The sequence below is a fragment of the Hyla sarda genome, chromosome 5 (assembly GCF_029499605.1).
Source record: "Hyla sarda isolate aHylSar1 chromosome 5, aHylSar1.hap1, whole genome shotgun sequence".
Taxonomy (NCBI): Eukaryota; Metazoa; Chordata; class Amphibia; order Anura; family Hylidae; genus Hyla; species Hyla sarda.
In genome coordinates, this window is record NC_079193.1 from 296,066,211 (window position 1) to 296,088,498 (window position 22,288).

At 43.3% G+C, this 22,288-nt stretch overlaps 1 long non-coding RNA gene across 2 annotated transcripts in view; it reads right to left on the minus strand.

Moving 5' to 3' along the window:
- Positions 1-22,288, minus strand: part of LOC130274107 (uncharacterized) — a 139,572-nt gene that overhangs the window by 102,675 nt on the left and 14,609 nt on the right. For both annotated transcript variants that reach the window (XR_008844243.1, XR_008844242.1), the window contains exon 2: positions 16,985-17,237. This is a non-coding gene — a long non-coding RNA (uncharacterized LOC130274107). The remainder of the gene's footprint in view (positions 1-16,984; positions 17,238-22,288) is intronic.

Consider the following 22,288-nt stretch of genomic DNA (forward strand, 5'->3'; position numbering starts at 1 on the left):
ATGCCGGCATCATGCGCGGCAGGTCCCGGCTGTGGATCGCAGCCAGGTACCCGCCGGTAATGGTGGACACCCACCATCCCACGGATGTCCGCCATTAACCCCTCAGATGCCGTGATCAATACAGATCACGGCATCTTCAGCATCGCGGTCACTTAACAGGATGATCGGATCGCCCGCAGCGCTGCCGCGGTGATCCGATCGTCCTGCACGGCAGACGGAGGTCCCCTCACCTGCCTCCACTGCCTTCCAGGAGTCTTCTGCTCTGATCTGCCTTCCAGCAGACCAGAGCAGAAGATGACAGATAATGCTGATCAGTGCTGTGTCCTATACATAGCACTGAACAGCATTAGCAATCGAATGGTTGCTATAAGAGTGTAAAAATAAAAGTAAAAAAATAAAGTAAAAAAAAAAAATTATTTTACATACATATTTGGTATGGCCGCGTGCATAAATATCCGAACTATTAAAATAAAATGTAAATGATCCCGTACGGTGAACCGCGTGAACGTAAAAAAAAAAAAAAGTCCAAAATAGCTGCTTTTTTATAAAATTTTATTCCAAAAAAAATTAATAAAAAATGTAATAAAAGTTTTGTATAAGCGAATATGGTATTAATAAAAAGTACAGATCACGGCGCAAAAAATTAGCCTTCATACCACCGCTTATACGGAAAAATGAAAAAGTTATAGGTCTTCAAAATAGGGGGATTTTAAACGTACTAATTTGGTTAAAAAGTTATTTTTTTTAAGCGCAACAGTAAAAGAAAAGTGTATAATCATGGGTATCATTTTAATCGTATTGACCCAGAGAATAAAAAATACATGTCATTTTTACCATAAATTGTACGGCGTGAAAACAAAACCTTCTAAAATTTGCAAAATTGCGGTTTTCTTTTTAATTTACCCCTCACAAATAGTATTTTTTTGGTTGCGCCATACATTTTATGGTAAAGTGAGTGATGGCATTACAACGGACAACTGGTCGTGCAAAAAACAAGCCCTCATACTAGTCTGTGGATGAAAACATAAAAGAGTTATGAATTTTTGAAGGGGAGGAGGAAAAATCGAAAACGTAAAAATAAAATTGTCTTAGTCCTTAAGGTCCAAATGGGCTGAGTCCTTAAGGGGTTAAACAGTTCCTGCCCTATTAAGGTATATATAGCTGATTGAATAGAGACACCCCCACCCCCTCTATATTGGAAATAAGCTAGCAATATCCAACGTGTTCCGTAACGTCTCCCTCAGCAGCACAATATAGGGGTGTCTTACACCCCTGTTCGCCCACGGAACGCAGGAATTTTTATGAAAAAGAACAACCTGGCTCCTCCGATACAGCCCATATAATGGGCATACTTACACTGACATGCAGAGTCTTTTCCGTCCTTGCGCTCAGGGACGCTCTGCGCGTTCGCTCCGTGCGCTGTGCGCTCGGAGGATCTGTGTCTGTGTGGCGCGTGCAGGGTGGGGTCCGGAAGGGCATATGTTGTCTCTTCCGGTCCTCTTTTTTAAACTTTTCTTATTCATCAAAATAGAATCCTTTTTAGTTCAATTAGTTATTTAGCTCGCCCCCTTCCTCTGCTGTGGATTAAGAGTTAATATATAGCTTCTCTATAGAACTTAGTTTTATTCCAGGTCATGTGATCTGGGGGCGTGGCCTAATTTTGGCAGGTGTTTTGAAGGTATTTAAACCCTGTCATTCCTCTGCTCAGCCTCTTGCTGTGTAGAGGTGTTTCCTGGTGGAAGAGCCATTAGCTTGAGAATTTTTGCTCATCTTTCTGTGCAACCCTTGCTTTTTCACTATGTAGGCCTTTTTACATGCCTCTTTATGCCTTTAGTAATTTTAGTTTTTTTCTCCTTGTGAATATTTTTCTTACTTCTTTTAGTGTTTCCTATAGAATCCGGGGGGTAATTCCGGTGGCGGTAAAGCCACCTCCAAGCGCAAGCATTTTACTTGTAGAAGGTGTGATAACCCCATACCGAATGATTATCTGTATGCCGATTGTAACATCTGCAGGCCAAACCCCATGGATCAACAGTCAGAGACATCGTTATATAGGTGCAAGACTCATTCAAGAAGCTTGAGGATAAATTGTCCCTTCCTAGAGCTAAAAAGTCTAGAAAGGATACTTTTGCTATGGGAGAGGAGGTTGCAGTTTGGACAAGGTTTACCCCTCTACTGATTCAGAGGAGGAAAGATTTTCCTCACGCACCCTCTTCCTGATCGAGCGCATCCAGAAACTTATTAAATTAGTTCCGACTGAGGGTCTGACCGAAGAAGAGGAGGGTCCATCCACTTCTAATGGACCCAGGGTGTTCTCATTTGATGAACCCAAAAGATCCCTCATGAATAGGAAATTAAAAAATCCCGAAAAAGCTCCAATTCTTGGAAGAGATTTCACACCTTATATCCCTTTTCTGAAGACGAAATTTCTGCCTGGATGGAGCCTCCTAAGGTAGACTTCGCTGTATCCAGATTGTCCAAGAGGACTATATTACCTGCGGAAGATGGTTCCAACCTAAAAGATCCGATGGAAAGAAGAATTGAAAACACTCTAAAAAGAGCTTATTCTAGTGCAGCTGGATCCAACATGGTAGCTGCCCCTACACATGAAGTTACCAGGACCTTGAAAAAATGGCTGTCCAAGGCCCAGGACAATATTGATTCGTGTGTCAAGAGAGATGCCATCCTTGATAATTTTAAGAAGGTTAACCTGGCAATAGATTTCCTGGTAGATTCTGCGCTTCAGCAGGTTACCTTAGCATCCAGATCTATGGCTCTCTCCCTAGCCTCTCGCAGAGCCTTGTGGATTCGTCCCTGGGGAGGTGATAACACCTCAAAGTTCCAACTCTGCAATATAGAGTTCTCTCCAGGGCGTTTATTTGGTCCTCAACTAGATGACATCATGGAGGGAGTTTCTGACCACAAGGGCAAGTCCTTACCCCAGCCAAAGCATGCTCGTAAAGGTTTCTGAACCCGAGAATATTCACCCCCAAGATCAAGGCGTGGCGGTTATATATCTCGTGGCAGGGGTGCCAGGGGTCACAAGAGAAGTTCTGGAGCGTTCAGAGATTCCGCTAAGAAACCTGACTCTTCCTGTAGGAGGACGTCTCCATCTTTTTCTTTTGGCTTGGGAAGAGCTTATAGAGGACTGGTGGGTCCTTTCTTTGATTTCACACGGGTACCTACCACCTCTCCATCAGTGCCCTGGAGAGAGGGTAATAATATCACCTCAGTTGAGTTCTCCAAGAAGAGAGATACTGGAGGAGTCTATTCTGGAACTTCTAGCCCTGAGGGCAGTAGAACCAGTTCCCATTCCGAGGTAGGAGGGGGGGGGGGGTGCATTTGCCAGTTTTTCTTGTTCGCAAGCCATCAGATAAGTTCAGGTTAATAATAGATCTCAAATATCTAAACCAGTTCATTGCAAAGAAAAAATTCAGAATGGAGACAATCCGTACAGTGAAGATGATACTTCAGACGGGAGATTTTCTTGCATCCTTAGACCTAAAGGATGCATATTTTCACATCCCAATTCATCCTTCTTTCGGGAAATATCTGAGGATTGCAGAGTGGGTTCAAGGAAGCCTGTTGCATCTTCAGTTCCCTAATCCTTCCATTCGGAATTTCTACAGCTCCCTTCGTCTTTACGAAGGTCGTTTCTGGCATAATGGCACATGTTCAGGTCAAAGGAATAAGAATAATTCCATACTTGGACGACTGGCTATTAGCAGAGTCAAGAGAGTTATTGGAGAACCATGTTCAAATAACTCTCGAACTGTTAGATCGTCTAGGCTGGTTAGTAAATCAAGAAAAGTCTCATCTTTTTGGTTACAGAATAGACACGATTCAGATGACCCTACACTTGTCTCAAGAGAGGAGGGACTGTCTATTAGCGGCTGTGAGGCATCTACTCAGACTACGCCAGGTTTCGATAAGGATACTCATGAAAGTCCTTGGTCTAATGTCCTCCTCAATAGAGGCTGTTCCTTGGGCCCTCTGGCACCTGAGACCCCTGCAGACTGCAGTTCTCGGTCAGTGGAACCGATCTCTTTCCAGCCTAGACTCCAAGATGACATTGTCAGCATCAGTTCGAGGCTCCCTAACCTGGTGGAATTACCTACAAGATGACGTGCAATTAGAAGAGCCAAATTGGATCATGCTTACCACAGATGCTTCAGACATCGGTTGGGGAGCCCACATGCTTCAAAGATCAGTTCAAGGAACTTGGAAGCAGGCAGAAAGGATGATGTCATCCAATGCCAGAGAATTGAGGGTGATCTATCTAGCCCTATCTCACTTTGCACCCTGTCTCAAAGGCAAAGCAGTAAAAGTCAGGATGGACAACATAGCATCCGTATACTACATCAACAAGCAAGGAGGCACAAAGATCTCATATCCTACTTAGGGAAGTAGAGAAGATCATGTCTTGGGAAGAGAACTGGGTAGCAAGGATAGCAGTTCACATAAGGGGCACACAAAACTTACTAGCAGACTGTCTGGCCAGAGACATTGTACTACCAGGGGAATGGTCCCTAGACCCGTTAATTAAAGAACTAACAGAGATGTGGGGCATGCCGCAGGTGGACCTGATGGCCACGAGGAACAACACAAAACTCAAGAAATTCTACTCCTTGTATACAACAGACAACCCTCTGACAGTCGATGCCATGACCATCCCTTGGGCATTCAGCTAAGCATATGTATTCCCTCCTGTGCCCATGATTCCCAAAGTATTGAGGAAAATCAAACAGGATCAGGCCTCAGTAATCGCAATAGTTCCATTCTGGCCCAAAAGATCCTGGTTTCCCCTGCTCATGAACATGAGTCAGGGGATATATTGGACTCTTCCTCTGAAGAGGAATTTAGTGACACAAGGAACACGGTTCTGTCACAGTCTCAGATCTTACAATCTTTTTTGGGGTGGTGGGAGGGGGCACACGTCTACCCATCCCTGGCCTATCAACAGTTTGTCCACAGCTGGTATTGTTATATTGACGACGTATTCTTTATTTGGACAGGTACACGTGAGCACTGCCAGGATAACATTGATGAACTAAATAGGAACAACTTACAGATACATCTTACATCACAAATCTCTAACGAGATGGTGGAATTCTTGGATTTGAAATTGATACGCATGGGGAACCAAATCACGACCTCTCTGCATCGGAAGGAAACAGCTACAAATAACCTTCTGCATTTCAGCAGTTTCCATCCAGAACATACACGCAGAGGAATTCCCACAGGCCAGTTCCTGAGGCTCAGGCGAAACTGTTCACAAATTGAAGACTTTAGAAAACATGCAAGAGATCTCACTGATCGCCTCAAGAATAGGGGCTACCCCAAAAGGGTAATATCTCGGGCCTTTCAGAAGGCACTTCATGCTGACAGAAATGAGTTATTGCAACCCAGAAAAAGAGAAGCAGATACAGCCTTGCGCTTAACCACACCCTTTAACAACCAATGGGATCGGATTAAAACATTGTTGAACCGGCATTGGAATATTTTAAAATCTGACTCAAAAATTGAATACCTGATACCCCCCACTCCTTTGCTCACAGCAAAATGAGCTCGGAACCTTAAGGATATCTTGACACGGAGTCATTTCTCAAGATAAGGCGGCATGCAGAGGAGGAAAAAGGAGCATGCGGGCTCCTTCCCATGTGGTGAGTGTTAAATTTGTCAACACATGGTACCAACACGAGAATTCACACATCCCAGGTGGGGTACAGGGCATCGCCTACAAAGCTACATCAATTGTAAATCACAGAATGTAGTTTATGCTATTCTATGTCCCTGCGACCAGGTTTACATTGGCCAGACAACACAAGAATTAAGAAAACGGATCCAGAAACATTTCTCCACAATATCTTTAGCGGAGAGGGACTTCAAAAGTGACAAAACCTTGACGTCGGTGGCAGCCCACTACAGAATATTCCATGCAGGTAAGATCAAAGGAACAAGAATAGTGGGATTGGAGAAAATCTTATGGGGAATATGTGGTGGGGATGTGACAGGCCAATTACTTAGGCGAGAATCCAAGTGGATTTTTGAGATGGACACGGTGGCCTTAATGAGGAGCTCACTTTCACCGGCTTTTTGGGTCATCAATAATAATAATAAAAGATAGGATTATTTATATAACCTATTACATTCAATATCCCCTCACTCTCATTTCTTTATTATTTTTCATGTACAATATAATTTTTTCCTCTTTTTTTTCCCCCCATACACACCATTTTTACCTTATTTTCATATGCACATAGTATCAGTCACATTACATACACAAGCACATAGATCCATCACTTTTTCACAGACCAGTTTTCACACACACATAGGTTCCCCACATTTCATACTCACACAGGTCACTCATCACTACACGATTTGTTTTCCATTTTTTCACTTTTTTTTTTTCTCCCCTTTTTTTGGGGGATTTTATACACATTTTTTTTTTTATATTATACATTTATTGTATGCAATGTGTTTTTCCAGGTTGTATACACCCTAAAAAATCTTTTTGAAATTATGACATCTCTGGAAACCGTGGGAGATATTTATATGGGCCTTGCCGAAATACCAGATGTGATGACCATAGGCTATATAAGAATGAAAAGAAAAAAAGAAACCAGTATCCTATTGGACTCTATGGTTCACTCATTGTCAATTGTCATGTGTATATGAATAGCAGCAGGGCTGGATTATGTCTGTTAGACATTTTCCTGGAGATGCATCTCTATTATATAGAGAAGTTAGGGACCTAATTACTATGGGATTATTGTTCATTTAATTTTGTGTTGGTTCTGGGAATATTACTGTCTCACAGTAGATATTATATGTATGATTGTCTTACCGTATATACTCGAGTATAAGCCGACCCGAGTATAAACCGAGACTCCTAATTTCAACCCAAAATCCCAGGAAAAGTTATTGACTCGAGTATAAGCCTAGGGTGGGAAATACATCATCCCCCCCCCTGTCATCATCCAGACCCGTCATTAACATCCTCATCATCATCACCGCCTGTCATCATCCAGACCCTCATCATCATCATCACCTGTCATCATCCCCTTGTCATCATACCACACCCCCCCTTCATCATCCCCTTGTCATCATCCCCACCCCCTTCATCATCCCACACCCCCCTTCATCATCCCCTTGTCATCATCCCACACACCCCCTTCATCATCCTCTTGTCATCATCCGCCCTCAGTGGTCTTCAACCTGCGGACCTCCAGAGGTTTCAAAACTACAACTCCCAGCAAGCCCGGGCAGCCATCGGCTGTCCGGGCTTGCTGGGAGTTGTAGTTTTGAAACCTCCGGAGGTCCGCAGGTTGAAGACCACTGCGACCTTCAACATAATCCAGCCCCCTCTCACCCCCTTTAGTTCTGTACAGTACTCGCCTGTCGCTCGGCGCTGGTCCGGTGCTGCAGGGCTGTCCGGTGAGTAGGTCGTCCGGTGGGATAGTGGTTCCGGGCTGCTATCTTCACTGGGGGCGCCTCTTCTCCGCGCTTCGGGCCCAGAATAGAGGCGTTGCCTTGACGATGACGCAGAAGTACGTTGGCAATGAACGTACCTCTGCGTCGTTGTCAAGGCAACGTGACTATTCTGGGGCCGGGCCCGAAGCGCTTAGAAGATAGCGGTGAAGATAGCAGCCCGGAACCACTATCCCACCGGACGACCTCCTCTCCGGACAGTCCTGCAGCACCGGACCAGCGCCGAGCGGAGGCGAGTACTGTACAGAACTAAAGGGGGTGAGAGGGGGCTGGATGATGTCGAAGGCCGCAGTGGTCTTCAACCTGCGGACCTCCGGAGGTTTCAAAACTACAACTCCCAGCAAGCCCGGACAGCCGATGGCTGCCCGGGCTTGCTGGGAGTTGTAGTTTTGAAACCTCTGGAGGTCCGCAGGTTGAAGACCACTGCGGGTGGAGAGTTCACTCGAGTATAAGCCGAGGGGGGGTGTTTTCAGCACGAAAAATCGTGCTGAAAAACTCGGCTTATACTCGAGTATATACGGTATATCACATTATATTTTCAAAGACCAAAAAACAAAAAATCTTTTTGCACATCATAATACATTGTGCACCTGCACATTTTGCGCTGTGGGTTACGGGACTTTGATTCCGCATCATCACGTGCCCACAGCTCTGAATGGGCACATTATTTATCTAAGTTTCATTATTTTATTTTATTCATTTTTTATTCATTATTATTATTTTTATTTTATTTTGTATTTTCACAATATATTTTTGCACCTTTCCATTAATATTTTTTATTTTTTACATACATGTCCCTCATGGCTTAAATACAGTATCATTTATCTTCAGGGTAGGTCCACGCATTGCAGGGTTAGACCTCGTTTCCAGCATAGTGTCAGTAGTACTGTAGCTCATTTTTAGTCTCGTTCCTCTATGATTAAATGTTCCAACATCACTGTCATGCGCGCTGGGCATAACCAGCACAGGGCGCTTGACAGAAAGACCAAGCCTCCTTTTGGGAGAGACAATGTAGTCCAAGCCTCGTTTTCATGACGACATTTGTTTCACACGCACCGTTTGCGCGCTATGTGTGGGTCTACCAAGCCTCACTATGATTCCGATCATGGGAGCCAAGCCTCGCTCCTAAATGCATAGACATGTGCATTGAGCACCTACTTGCAGCTGAGGCCATTTTATTAATACCAAGCCTCACTTTGAACATTGCAGGGGGAGCCAAGCCTCGCTCTCGTATGCAATGTGATGCGCACTATGCGCCTACATGTGAACCTCTGTACCTTGATAAAGTTGGTTTATCCAACAAAACGTCGGGAAGCGGAGGGCTATTCACATTTTAACTAGCAGCTATCAGTGCTTTTCTGTTAATATAACGGCATCCATAGATTAGTGCCAGCAAAGCACAATATCATTATAAAAGAAGTTATAGGATGCAAATATACTATTCAAGCAACTACTAGCTGTGCTTTTAACCACAACACCGGAGCTCATATAAATTTTAAATGATCTAATAAAATTTAGTTTTAAGGGGGGTTTCTAGTTTAGGGTTAACCCCTTGGGGGGCGAACCCTAAAGGTTGTTGTTATATATAATTTGCCCTGGAATCCCTGGGGAATTTTTGTTGTTGTGATTTTACATGTGAACTTCCGCACACCAGTGGGAGGCTTACAAGACGCCATACAGGTAAATGCCTTACAGGTGTTTTATCATTTATTGAGTATATAAGGGAGAGGGATGGGGGAGTTAGATCACTCCTGAGGAAGCCTCCGCAGCTGGAGGCGGAATGTGTGGAGCTTGCTGCCCCCGTGTCTGGATTAGGATACCCTAGCCACCATACACTGACCAGCTAGTGACCTCCATACATCTTCTGAGACCACATGCATTTTACATAGATGAGTATATCCAGGGTTACATGATTGTGCACTTTACTTCATTTTCAGGATTCCCTATGTTCCCTGGGTTGTTTGACTATGTTATATGTGCATTGTCACGATCATTGGTTATTTTTGGCTTTTAGCCTCTTTTTATTACTTGTGTGATTCTCAGGTCCATGTTGTCACTTATCTGGATAATTTATTACTTGTGTGATATTCAGGACAACGTTGTCACTTATCTGGATAATTTATATATATATATATATTTTGGTAGGGTTCCTTTTCTCGCCTATTAGGGGTCATTTATTCAGCACGGGGTGGACGAAGCTGGATCACATTCCTCCGTCCAGAATTGTTATATTTTAATTGTTTTTAAATGTTTGTACATATACCCCGTTTCTTATGTGTGCAATAAAAGACATACCCTTTTGTATCATACATGGTCATTTTTTGGTGTGCAGCATCATAGTTGTTAGCTTTTTTCTTTGGTCTTTCAGATCTTACAATCTGACAGCTCAGAGGTTGATCGCACCCTTTTGATGGCCAAGGGCTATTCAGAAAGAGTTTTGGACACTTTAGCCTGTTCAAGGAGTAAGGCTACTAACCAGGCCTGTGCAAGAATAAGAAGAATTTTTCTAGCTTGGTGTCAATCCAAAGGTATCAATCCCTCCATCCCATCTAACCCTGAAATTTGGGAATTTCTTCAAGATGGGTTTGAGAAGAGCCTATCACCAAGCACACTTAAGGTACAGGTTTCAGCCCTCTCTGCTGTTTTTCAAAGAAGACTTTTTCTCATTCCTGAATTCTAGGCCTTCATTAAAGTAGTTTCTCGTTTCAGAACCAGGATCTTAAGACCTGTTTCTCTGTGGGATTTACCTCTAGTTCTAAGGAAGCTCTCTGATGATCCATTCAAACCTATTCAAGACATTAATCTGAAATTACTTTCTTTAAAAACTGCTTTTTTACTGGCCATAACTTCTGCTAAGAGGGTAGGTGAGTTACAAGCCCTCTCTTCCAGAGAGCCTTATACCATCTTTCTGAGATTCCTCCCTACCTTTCTTCCTAAATGTGCTTCTTTTCAGAACACAAACCAAGTTATTGCCTTACCTACGCTTCCTGATGAAGAAGACCAGCTACTTAAAAATCTAGATGTAGTTCACTGTTTGAGAACTTACCTTAACAGGACTCCTACATTTCGGAAAGATGAAAATCTTTTTGTTTTATTTCAGACCAGGCTTTCGTCTCAACCGAGTTTTGCAAACTCGGTTATCAATACCTCTAAGCATTGAGGCCCTACCTATGGGGTATTATCCTTGCTATATCCCCATATTGTGCTGCTGAGGGAGATGCTAGGGAAGATTTGATTTAATTGATAATCTGTTTTCCCTTAGTCTCCTCAGCAGCACAAATCTCCCTCCCTAGTATTTTTCTTTATAATTACTCTGCATGTCAGTGTAAGTACGCCCATTTTATGCCAGGTTGTTCTTTTTCATTATAATTCCTGCGACCCGTGGGCGCACAGGGGCGTAGGACACCCCCATATTGTGCTGCTGAGGAGACTAAGGGAAAACAGATTATCAATCAAATCAAATCATGCTCACTGCAGGAGTCAATAAAAAAAACAATGGCTACTCATTGATATGTGTGAATGGCCGGTCATACTGTTTTTAAAAAATATGTTGTACCATTTTAGACAAGAGGTGCACCATCATTATTAGTTTGTCTCAAGAAGACCCACAGTGTTAGGTTGTCCATGCTAGACCTATAACTTTGTATTTAGTAATTGTGAAAGGTTTCATCATTTTAAACTGTATAGGCTTTGTATTGCGTATCATATATGTATAAGTGTATAAATATCCACACAACGTAAAATTTATGGACATATTTTATTTTGTGTCCATTTTCGTAATCAGAAAACATTTTTTGGGGCAGTTTTTTGATGACTATGGACAAAAATGCACACATAAAATACAGCAGCACATCTTACGATGTGTGAACTTAACCGAATAGACCAAAGCCATGTTATAGATTGTAGATACTTGTGTAGAGTCTGCGAGAATAATCAGTGTAGAGGAAGAATGGTTGAGTAGCCCATAGCAACCAATCAGATCGGTTGAACAGAAACAATCTGGTTGGGCAATGCAATCATTCTTTCTCTACACAGGTTTTGATAAATCTCCCTCATTGTCCTTAATTAGGTCATATACAGGGGTTTGTCAATGTGGCTTACCATGTGCCTGTGACTGCCAAATAATTCTGATATTTGTAGAAAATAATCTTGCATGCACTGTGTTTTTTAAGTATACCTAGTCATGTGTGCAGGCACCTTCTAGGAATTAGTCACCTAGTCATGGCTGTCATCATGTCGACTGAGGCATGATTGACAAGCCAGACTGCGTCCTATGTCTCCTGCTGCTTTCAGAAATCTTGTGCATGCCCAGGGATTAAGGCACTTCTGGGCATGTGCAAAATTTCAGGAGACTGACAAATTATAGGACAAAATGTGGCTTGTCAATCACAGCTCAATAGGCACGACTACAGTCACAGACACATGGTAAGATGCATTGACAAACAGACCACTGTTTATGTATAGCCCGAGCAAAGTCACGTCATTTTCCCAATGTATCCGAATTTTGTCTCGGACTGGAAATTTCAAATTACGCCATTTTTCAGTGCGAGCCAAAACGTGTATATGCACAGGAAATTACCTGAACGTTGTCACTAGCTTACTACACTCGGGCCAATGTATTGAATGGGGGCCTTTGTCTGTCCAAGCACTGACACATCGACATGTCATTTTGACACTTTCCTAACAAATCCATGCCTCGAAGGTACAAATCATGGTGTAAACGAGGCCTTACAGCCGGGTGAAGGGCCTGATTGCAGCATGTCCCAAGTTGTTTGAAATGACAGTAACACTTTAAAATCCCTTCAGGTGCAACAATTCTTCACACTACTGTACAAAGAACGATCAATAGTTTGATCAGTCATGCAACACAGACCTGATGGACATTTCTATCAGAACAATCCATACTTTCAGGCAATGAGCATCATTGTTGCCTAGGAACAGCTTTCGCTAGAGCCTTATACTAGGTACCAATGTCTATTGTAAATGTTGCACAAGTGGCAACAGGGTAAAAGCAACGTCTAATGGGGCAGCTTAGTTGTCCCCCCAACCTGTGCTGTTGGGGAAAAAGAGATATTTGGCATATTGGATTGAATATCCATCTGACAGCTGGCTGAAATCTCAGGTCTATGGTTAACTTTATTATAGGCCAGTACATTGAAAAGCAGATACTCCCTGATGTTTATGAGATGCATAGAAGATTATCAGCAAGGTAAAGTGTGGTGGTAATAATTTACCTAGTCAGTGTTGCCATCTCTATATGAGGGAAACCTGTAACAAAGTTTGTCCCTATGTAACATAATAGAGCTTCATATCTTGTTTCCTACCATGCCTGGAAGTCTTCTGGCCCATCTTTATATGTGGAGAAAACAACTTTTATAAATGCTCTGCAAAGTATGTACTTTAGGCTCACATAGTCATTGGGGTGTTTGCACCCAGGGCTGTAATCACCCATATTCAGTCTCTAATCACACCTACCCTACTAAGGTGTGATTGACAGCCCGGGCACAGCCCAACCTGTCAATCACACCTGAGTAGGTGTGATTGGAGCCTGAATATACTCCAACGACTACCCGAGCCTCATTTACAAACTGCGTGTGACATTCATAAAAGATGTTTTCTGCAGGCCATCAGACATCAAGGCATGGTGGGACACACGATCTTAGACTCTATTACATGTTTTTGCACATTATTTGGGGTCAAAATTGGTGACAGATTCCTTCAAATTAAAAACTTGGTGACAGGTTTTGTAAGGCCTTCTCAGCTTGGATTTGAGGCTTTGGGCATTCTTGCTCATTTATTTTCAGCTGATGTTGTCTTGCGGTAGTTCTGTGAAGGTGTCTGATGAATGCCCAACCCCCCCCCCCACCCCACTGTCTTATTTGTTTTTCTGCATGTAATGAAAATAAGTCACCTCACAAACTTTCTAGGTGCCTTGTACCCACTAAGCCTGCTGTGCGTGTCAGATGCTTGATGTATTTCTAAACAAGAACCCTTAGTACGTACATTATGACTGCAAAATGCAATAAGATGGCTGGAACACTGATACCAACCCAGAAATGGATGCTTCATTTTGCCCTTTCACATAAAATATAGTTTTGTATCCTTTCCCAGTGTGATAAATACTTAAGGAGACCATAACAAGATGTCTGCTTTATCTCATAGGAGATAAGTGGGAACCTTTGCTCCATAAGCATCATGTTTAACAAGCAACAGTGCAATCATGTAACTAACTGCAGTGCAGTTCTGTCCCTCTGTCTAAAGTCCCCTAAGCCAGAGTCCCTCCATGCTAGTAGGGCTCTCTTGGAGGGCTATCCCTAGTCGCCTCTTAATGCTGTGTATTAAATGTACATATTTATATATTCAATTATAGTAAACCTTTGTATAGGACCTTAGAGGGCATGTGCCTTTAAATAATTTATGTTATGCTATGGTTCAAGGACCTTTGGGTCATGTGACATACCCATAGTTCCTTAGGTTAGGACTGACAGGTTTGCAGAACCAATGAGCTTTGTACCTGCCCCCTTGATATATAAGGGGCTGCTGCCACTAAATTGCTCTCTTTCCATGCTCTCTTAGTTTTTGGCACTTAAAGAAAGCACATCTGTATGATCTACTGCAATTCAAGCTAGGCCTGAAGCCTATTCTTCAGCAGCCACAAAACGTGGGTTACTCCAGCTCAAAACCTACAAATCTACTGAACCCAAATTACCCCTAAATTCCTGGTTTACTTGAACTTCTGCTGTGGACAATCCTTTATTCCTCCCTATCGTTTGTGGGACTGGTGGCGGTAGGACTATTGTAATGAGGAACCCGCACCTGGCGTCATGACAACAAAGGGTTAAGACCAGCACCGTACATCACTACCACTGACAACACCCAATTGCATCCTTCACCCCAGACTACCACAAGTCTTTTGGCGTCATACGAACAGGATACGGGTGTGTGCCTACAGCTGTTCAGTCACCATTATTGCAAGCAAGAGTACTCCCCCATTAAGAACTGTGCAAGAGACTTTGATTTATGTACTGTGTGGAATTTTCGCATGCTGCGAATATATATGCGCACAAAAGTGTACAGGACTTTGCTACTAATACTGTGTGGGAACAGTGCGCAGAGAAGAGAAAAGTAAGGGGGAGGCGAAGATTTGTTCGCTGCAGAGATGTGTTAAGTTCGCAGCGAAGCCATGCAACGATCCTCAGGGCCATTGATGCCTGAAAGGGTTAATTACTTGCCTGAAAAGCGCGCAAAGAAATCCTGCGCTGCTCCACGACCTGCCCCTGGCCGTGGACACCAGGTGCATGGTGTTCGCCGGGGGACCGGAAGTCGGGGCTGCACCGATGACATCCATCCGGCCGACAGCCGTTTGGTTGAAGCCTCCCATAGAAGAAGCCACGCAGCCAGACCTCTTGAGTCTCGAGATGGCAGCGACGTGTGCAGACATGGCGGAGCCCACCGCAGCACGTGAGGAGAGCACCAAGATGGCGCTTGAGCAAAGGAAAGTTGTCGCGGCCGCAGCGCAACTTTTCCAGAATCTTGCCAAATGCTTGCAGCAGTTGTCCATCAGGGCCGAGGAGGCCTGCAGCCTACCACTTTTACCCGAGGACGACAAGTGGCCAGCTACCCCGAAAGGGGCACCACCCGGGACATCCGGAACAGCAAAAATGTGCCCAGGCCTACTCCCCCTGAGATCTGAGGTTTGGCCTAACCAGCGGGCACCATTTACAGTGCCTAGGCCTACTCCATGCCCGGAGGTTTGGCCTGACCAGCAGACACCGACGAAAGTGCCGCGGCCTACTCCGGTTAAGGAGGTGAGGCCGGATCAACCCGCACCAACCACGGGTCCAGTGGCCTCAGCAGCGGCCATTCATTTTGTTGTCAGTGTAAATCCATCGGTGTCCCAATCCACCCTTACCAATGTTTCCTGGGATACTGCAATTCATCCGGCTCATTCCGGCCAAAAAGTTCAATTTTAACCTCATCGGTCCACAGAAATTGTTTCCAAAATGCATCAGGCTTGTCTATATGTTAATTTGCAAAGTTAAAATGCTGATTTTTGTGGTGAGGACATAGAAGAGGTTTTCTTCTGATGACTCTTCCATGAAGACCATATTTGTACAAGTATCTCTTTATAGTGGAATAGTGTACCACAACTCCAGTATTTGTCAGATCTTTCTGGAGGGATTGTGCAGTCAAACATGGGTTTTGAATTGTTTTTCTCACAATCCTGCGAGCTGTTCTGTCTGATATTTTTCTTGGTCTTCCAGATCTTGCTTTAACTTCCACTGTTCCTGATGACTGAGATTTCTTAATTTCATTCTGAACAGAAGATATTGACATCTGAAAATGTTTTGCTATCTTCTTATAGCCTTCTCCAGCTTTGTGAGCGTCAACTATTTTCAGTTTCAGATTTCTAGACAACTGCTTAGAAGAACCCATGGTGCTGATTGTTGGGGCAAGGTCAGATGAGTCTGGGCATTTAAAACCTTTGAGATTGACATCACCTGGTCTTCCCAGATGATGATTGAGAACAATCCATGACACTGGCAGGTCTCAGCTTTGCAAAGGGGGTAGTGCATGCTATAAATTCTGCAGGGTGCCCAAACTTTTGCAGATGCCATTTTTTTGTTTTCTGTTATTTTGAAAGTGTAAATGATGGAAATAAAATCTTCCTTTTGATGACATATTATAAGAATGTTTAATCTGTAATTTGATGCCTTTTGGAGATTTTTCCATCTTTCCTTGGCTTCTTTATGCACATTAATACAAATTTTTCCCTGGGGTGCCCAAACTTTTGATCCCCACTGTAATCTTCTATGCCCCAGTGTAAAATCTGTATCCGGGCACTCGCATACCATGTGCCTTTTAATAATAACGATGTCTTGTGATCGGACAGAGGCTTTAGACCCCTCATGCACTAGGCCCAAGGTGCGACTTCTACCTCCGTACTCCCTATAACTATTAGGCCTCTGTAAGTTCAGAGCCAAGGAAGGGATGCAATCCTGTCCTCTGAGATCAGGAGCTGCGATTGCTCATACTACAACTGCAACTGTGTCCTACTGATGTCACTAGTGGAAATAACACGCAGAAGGGTCAGCTAGCCACTGAGTGGGATGGAAAACACATGTATAGAACCACAATTAAGCAGTGCTAGGAAAGTTCATCTACTGTGAATGTCATCGCTAAAAGCTCCATCAGATTCTTGTTGGCCGCAGATCAACATATAATAACTATTAAACAAGCAGCCACTGTCACTGTAATTCGGAGAAGCATTTCCTGCCAATCCTATGCACGGTCCAGGCACCAAAGCTATAAGAAAGCCACAAATTACATCATCAATTAGTTTCCATGGCGATATGTATGATTATGGGATGTGCCTTGTGATGTAAGACTCGACTATAAAGGGTCATAATTGTGGTCTTTAGAAGAAAATAGCTGTGGTTAAGTGACTTTTACTTTTATGCTGCTATTACCAGAAAACACTCATCCTAATCACTTTGTAATGATGCTGTGTGTGTGGTTTTTACTCCAGATAGTGGTCTGTAAACTCCTCATTGTCTGGACGCTCATGGCCGCCATACAACAAACCCAGGGGAATCCATCTTGCTTCTTTATCTTTTCGGTTTCATGAAAGTAGTTGCCAGTCAAACCTACGGGTCTCATTATGCCCTGCCAGCACTTGTTGTACAGATGCCCATCTGGAAGGACATCTAAGGCCTTGTTCACACAGGGGGACTTTTGTGCGGAATCTGGTGGAAAAAAGGAGAACAACAGCATTTAAGATATAACTATTTTATATGGCCAATTGGAACACCACCAGATGTTTTAACTCTGTAGCAAATTATTTAAAATCTGGATCAGACACAACTTTTTTGCTGTTGTTTAGGGTTTGTGATTGTTTTATTTAACCCCTTAATAACCACGTACATAAATGTACGTCCTGGTTTGGCGGTTCTTCACGCACCAGGACGTACATTTACGTCTAGTGTATGACCGCGAGCATCGGAGCGGTGCTCGCGTCATACACGGCAGGTTCCGGCTGCTATCAGCAGGTGGGGACCCGCCGGTAATGCCCGATATCGGCGATGGCGCGGATGTCCGCCGTTAACCCCTCAGATGCCGTGATCAGTACAGATCACAGCATCTGCGGCAATGCACATGATGAAATAGATGATCGGATCGCCCGCTGCGCCTCCGCGGCGATCCGATCATCTGTAATGGCGGACAGAGGTCCCCTCACCTGCCTTCGTCCATCTCCCGGTGTCTCCTGCTCTGGTCTGAGATCGAGCAGACCAGAGCAGGAGATAGCCGATAATACTAATCAGTGCTATGTCCTATGCATAGCACTGAACAGTATTAGCAATCAAATGATTGCTATAGATATTCCTCTATGGGGACATCAGAAGTGTTAAAAAAAAAGTTGAAACATTTTAAAATAAAAAGTAAAAAAAAAAAGTGAAAAATCCCCTCCCCCAATAAAAATGAAAATTGTCAGTTTTTCCCATTTTACCCCCAAAAAGCTTAATTTTTTTTAATAAACATATTTGGTATCGCCGCTTGCGTAAATGTCCAAACTATCAAAATATTATGTTAATTATCCGGTACGGTGTGAACGGCGTAAACGTATAAAATAAAAAAAATTCCAAAAATGCTGCTTTTTTGTCACATTTTATTCCCCAAAAATGTATAAAAAATGATATAAAAGTTTTATATATGCAAATGTGGTATCAATAAAAATTACAGATGACGGTGCAAAAAATGAGCCCTCATACCGCCCTATATACGGAAAAATGAAAAAGTGATAGGTGGTCAAAATAGGGCGATTTTAGATTACTGTCACGATTCGGCAGGCTGGAGGTGGATCCTCTGTGCCAGAGAGGGATAGGCGTGGACCGTGCTAGTGGACCGGTTCTAAGCTGCTACTGGTTTTCACCAGAGCCCGCCGCAAAGCGGGATGGTCTTGCAGCGGCGGTAGCAACCAGGTCGTATCCACTAGCAACGGCTCAACCTCTCTGACTGCTGAAGATAGGCGCGGTACAAGGGAGTAGACAAGAGCAAGGTCGGACGTAGCAGAAGGTCGGGGCAGGCAGCAAGAATCGTAGTCAATATGGCAATAGCAGGAGGTCAAGTACACAGTATGGACAAACACAGTAAACGCTTTCTCTAGGCACTAAGGCAACAAGATCCGGCAGGGGAGTGCAGGGGCAGTGATCAGATATAGTCTGGGAGCAGGTGGAAGCCAATTAAGCTAATTGGGCCAGGCACCAATCATTGGTGCACTGGCCCTTTAAGTCTCAGAGAGCTGGCGCGCGCGCGCCCTAGAGAGCGGAGCCGCGCGCGCCAGCACATGACAGCAGGGGACCGGGACGGGTAAGTGACCTGGGATGCGATTCGCGAGCGGGCGCGTCCCGCTGTGCGAATCGCATCCCCGACGGCCATGACAGTGCAGCGCTCCCGGTCAGCGGGACTGACCGGGGCGCTGCGGGGAGAGAGACGCCGTGAGCGCTCCGGGGAGGAGCGGGGACCCGGAGCGCTAGGCGTAACAATTACTGATTTTGTACAAAAAGTTTCAGATTTGTTTTTAAGCAGTACAAAAATATAAAAGTATCTAATCATGGGTATCATTTTAATCATATTGACCCACAGAATAAAGAACACATGTCATTTTTACTGTAAATTGTACAGTTTCAAAACGAAACCCTCCAAAATGTGCAAAATTGAGGTTTTCATTAAAATTTCCTCCCTAAAAAAAATTTGGGGGGGATTTGCCATACATTTTATGGTAAAATGAGAGGTTTCATTTCAAAGTAAAATTGGTCACGCAAAAAACAAACCCTTATATGGGTCTGTAGATGGAAATATAAAAGAGTTATGGATTTTAGAAGGCGAAGAGAAAAAACGAAAACACAAAAATAAAATTGGCCTGGTCTTTAAGGTTAAAATGGGCTTGGTCCTTAAAGGGTTAAATATATGCCAGAAAAAAATCAACCCTAACCCATCCCTGTTTGCCAGGGTCGGGGTTTTTGTTTAAAGTCCCATGCAAGTCTATAGGAAATTTATGTTCCAGCATAACTTCCAAATGGCTGAAGATAGTTTTAATAAAACTTGACACACATGTTCCTCTATATGTCAACTACAAATCTATGATATGTAAATTAACCCGTCCCTAACCTTTCCCCATTTGCGAGGGTCGGGGTTATTTATTTTAAAATCCTACTTCAAAATGGCTGAAGATATTTCAATAAAACTTGGCAAGCATGTTCCCCTATATGTCAACTACAAATATGATTTGTGAGGTTTGGGGTTTTTGTTTTTAAAATCCCATGGGAAATATATGTTCTAGCATAACTTCCAAATGGCTGGAGATATTTCGATAATACTTGGTACACGTGGTACTTATATGTAAGCTAAAAATAAAAGTTAGTTAAATTAACCCTAACCTTACCCCTTAGGTGAAGGATGGGGTTTTTGTCTCAAGTCGCATGCAAGTATTTCCTCCCGCATGCCATGCCCCATCTTGCTATGCCATGCCCATGATTTAAGCCACACCCTTTTTATTTTCTACCCTTTTTGTGCATCGGCCCCGCTTGCAAGTCACGCCAATTCCCCAAAGGCCACACCCCCTTCTATTTTCAGCCTACAATCTCTTCATCCCAACTCAGCCCCACCTGAGGATGGGGGGGGGGGGTCTGAATATGAGGACAAAATATGGGGTCAGGATATGACAGGATATGAGGCCGGCATATGAGGACAAAATATGAGGACAGGATATAAGGTTGGGATATGAAGAGGGGATATGGGGACTGAATATGAGGACAAGAGCTCCAATCTATTTTTGCTTTTCCTCCCCCACAAGGATGTAGTAGAAAAAACTGTGCAACGACGGGAACTCGGCTAGTAGCAAATAATAAACCAAAAAACAGAAAGACACTATGGTAAAATACAAACCCAAAATAGATTGAATAGTATATCAAATTATGTGCATGTGCTCCTTGAGGGTGAGCGTTTTGCCCCCTCGGCTTTGTAGTGTGCTCCATTATAAGAGCTTTTTAAATGCTTTTAACCTTTTGTCTGTTTTACCTATTTGTGTAATAAAATTTGACATACTATTTAATCTATTTTGCGTGTGCATTTTAATATAGTGTCTTTCTGTTCTTTGGTGTATGTTTTATTTAAAACATATCGGCGGGAGATTTATCAAAACCTGTGTAGAGGAAGAGTGAGGCAGTTGCCCATAGCAACCAATCAGATTGCTTGCTTTGTCCTCTGCCAAATGAAAGAAGCAATCTGATTGGATGCTATAGGGTCTTCTGTTGAAGGTATATATTGGGAGGACCTACTCCAACAGTTGGCTGCAACACATCTTAGTGTGTAAGCATACAGTGAGATACTTCACCCGCCTCAATAAGGAAGCATTGGGGAAGCTCCAATGATGTAACTGTCCATATACTGTATAGATGGTTCTCATATATGAACCGTCTTTGTATGAACACATAATTGGAGGTTTACTGGAGATCACCGCATGTCTTCCTACCCTTATCCTGAGCGCCCTTTTGATACTACTGCTGACAGCCACCCGAAACACATTTTCAAGTAAACTGTGTTTTGGTTTGTTGCAAACTCCAAGATTTTGTGCCCCCTGTAATTCCTTGCTTTTGTTCAACAATGTTATACTTTACTTTAATTTTGGAGCCAGGATAGCATTATGATATGACATCCTGGTTATTTCAGTGTTTGGACAAAAATGTATATGTTGCCCAATCCGTAACAAAAATAGAAAAAATAGCCATACTAACCTAGCCAAGGTCCCCTACTGGGCCCTCACAGCTCCAGTTCTCCATCCGGTCCCCTGATGCTTCTGTTTACTTCCTGCTTCAGAGAGAAGTGCTCTTTCAAGGACCTGCCTGCTCAGCCAATCATTGGCCATGATAGGACACCACTGCAACCAGTGATTGGCTGATCGCTCATCTCAGAAGCATCGGGGGACCTGAAGGAGAACAACCAAAGCTGTGGGGGATCAGGGATAGGTAAGTATGCTTTTTTTCTTCTATTTTTTACCTTCCACATACTAACCTAATTTACCCCTCACATGGTGGATTACAGCTACACCTTTGCATCTATATTATGGATACAAGTCCAGGCCTGATCACAGGTTTGATGACCTGAACTGGCAGCTGTCATTTGAGTCATCAGATCCGCAGTCAGGCCAGGACACAAAAATGCTATGATGTCATATAAAACAGGTCATGTCTCAAATATCTCCAGGTACAAAAATCTCTAGAAACACGCACATATATATGTATGAAAGGTCAGCAGGTAAGGATCTAGTTTATTATGTGTTACATGCCATAAATGATCAATGCTATTAATGTTAATTCTGATGATTTTATGTCCGAGAACTATCACAGTGTATGAGCAGATCTGGGGGCAGTGTTTGGAAGCTAATTCTTTAGCTGCCGAGGTGAGAAGCACTGGAAATAACACATTTATACTTAGCCGAAGGTTACAACTTCCGTGTCCTGCAGGATAATCTCAGGTCTAATCTGGTTCACTATTGAGACAAATTAGTAGCCTTTCTATCCTGAGAAGTAACAGCTTTTAAAAAGGTATTCCAGGACAAAGAGCACATAACCTGCGGTATTATGTAGATCATTATGCCCAGAGGGGAGCAAGGAGCTGTGCACAACAGGACCGGCTTACAGGATTTTAGGTCTTACAGTACTGTAGGATAACGTATACTATGATCATCCTGGAAATATACACTCACAACCTACAACAAGAAAGGCTGCTAAGGTACCGT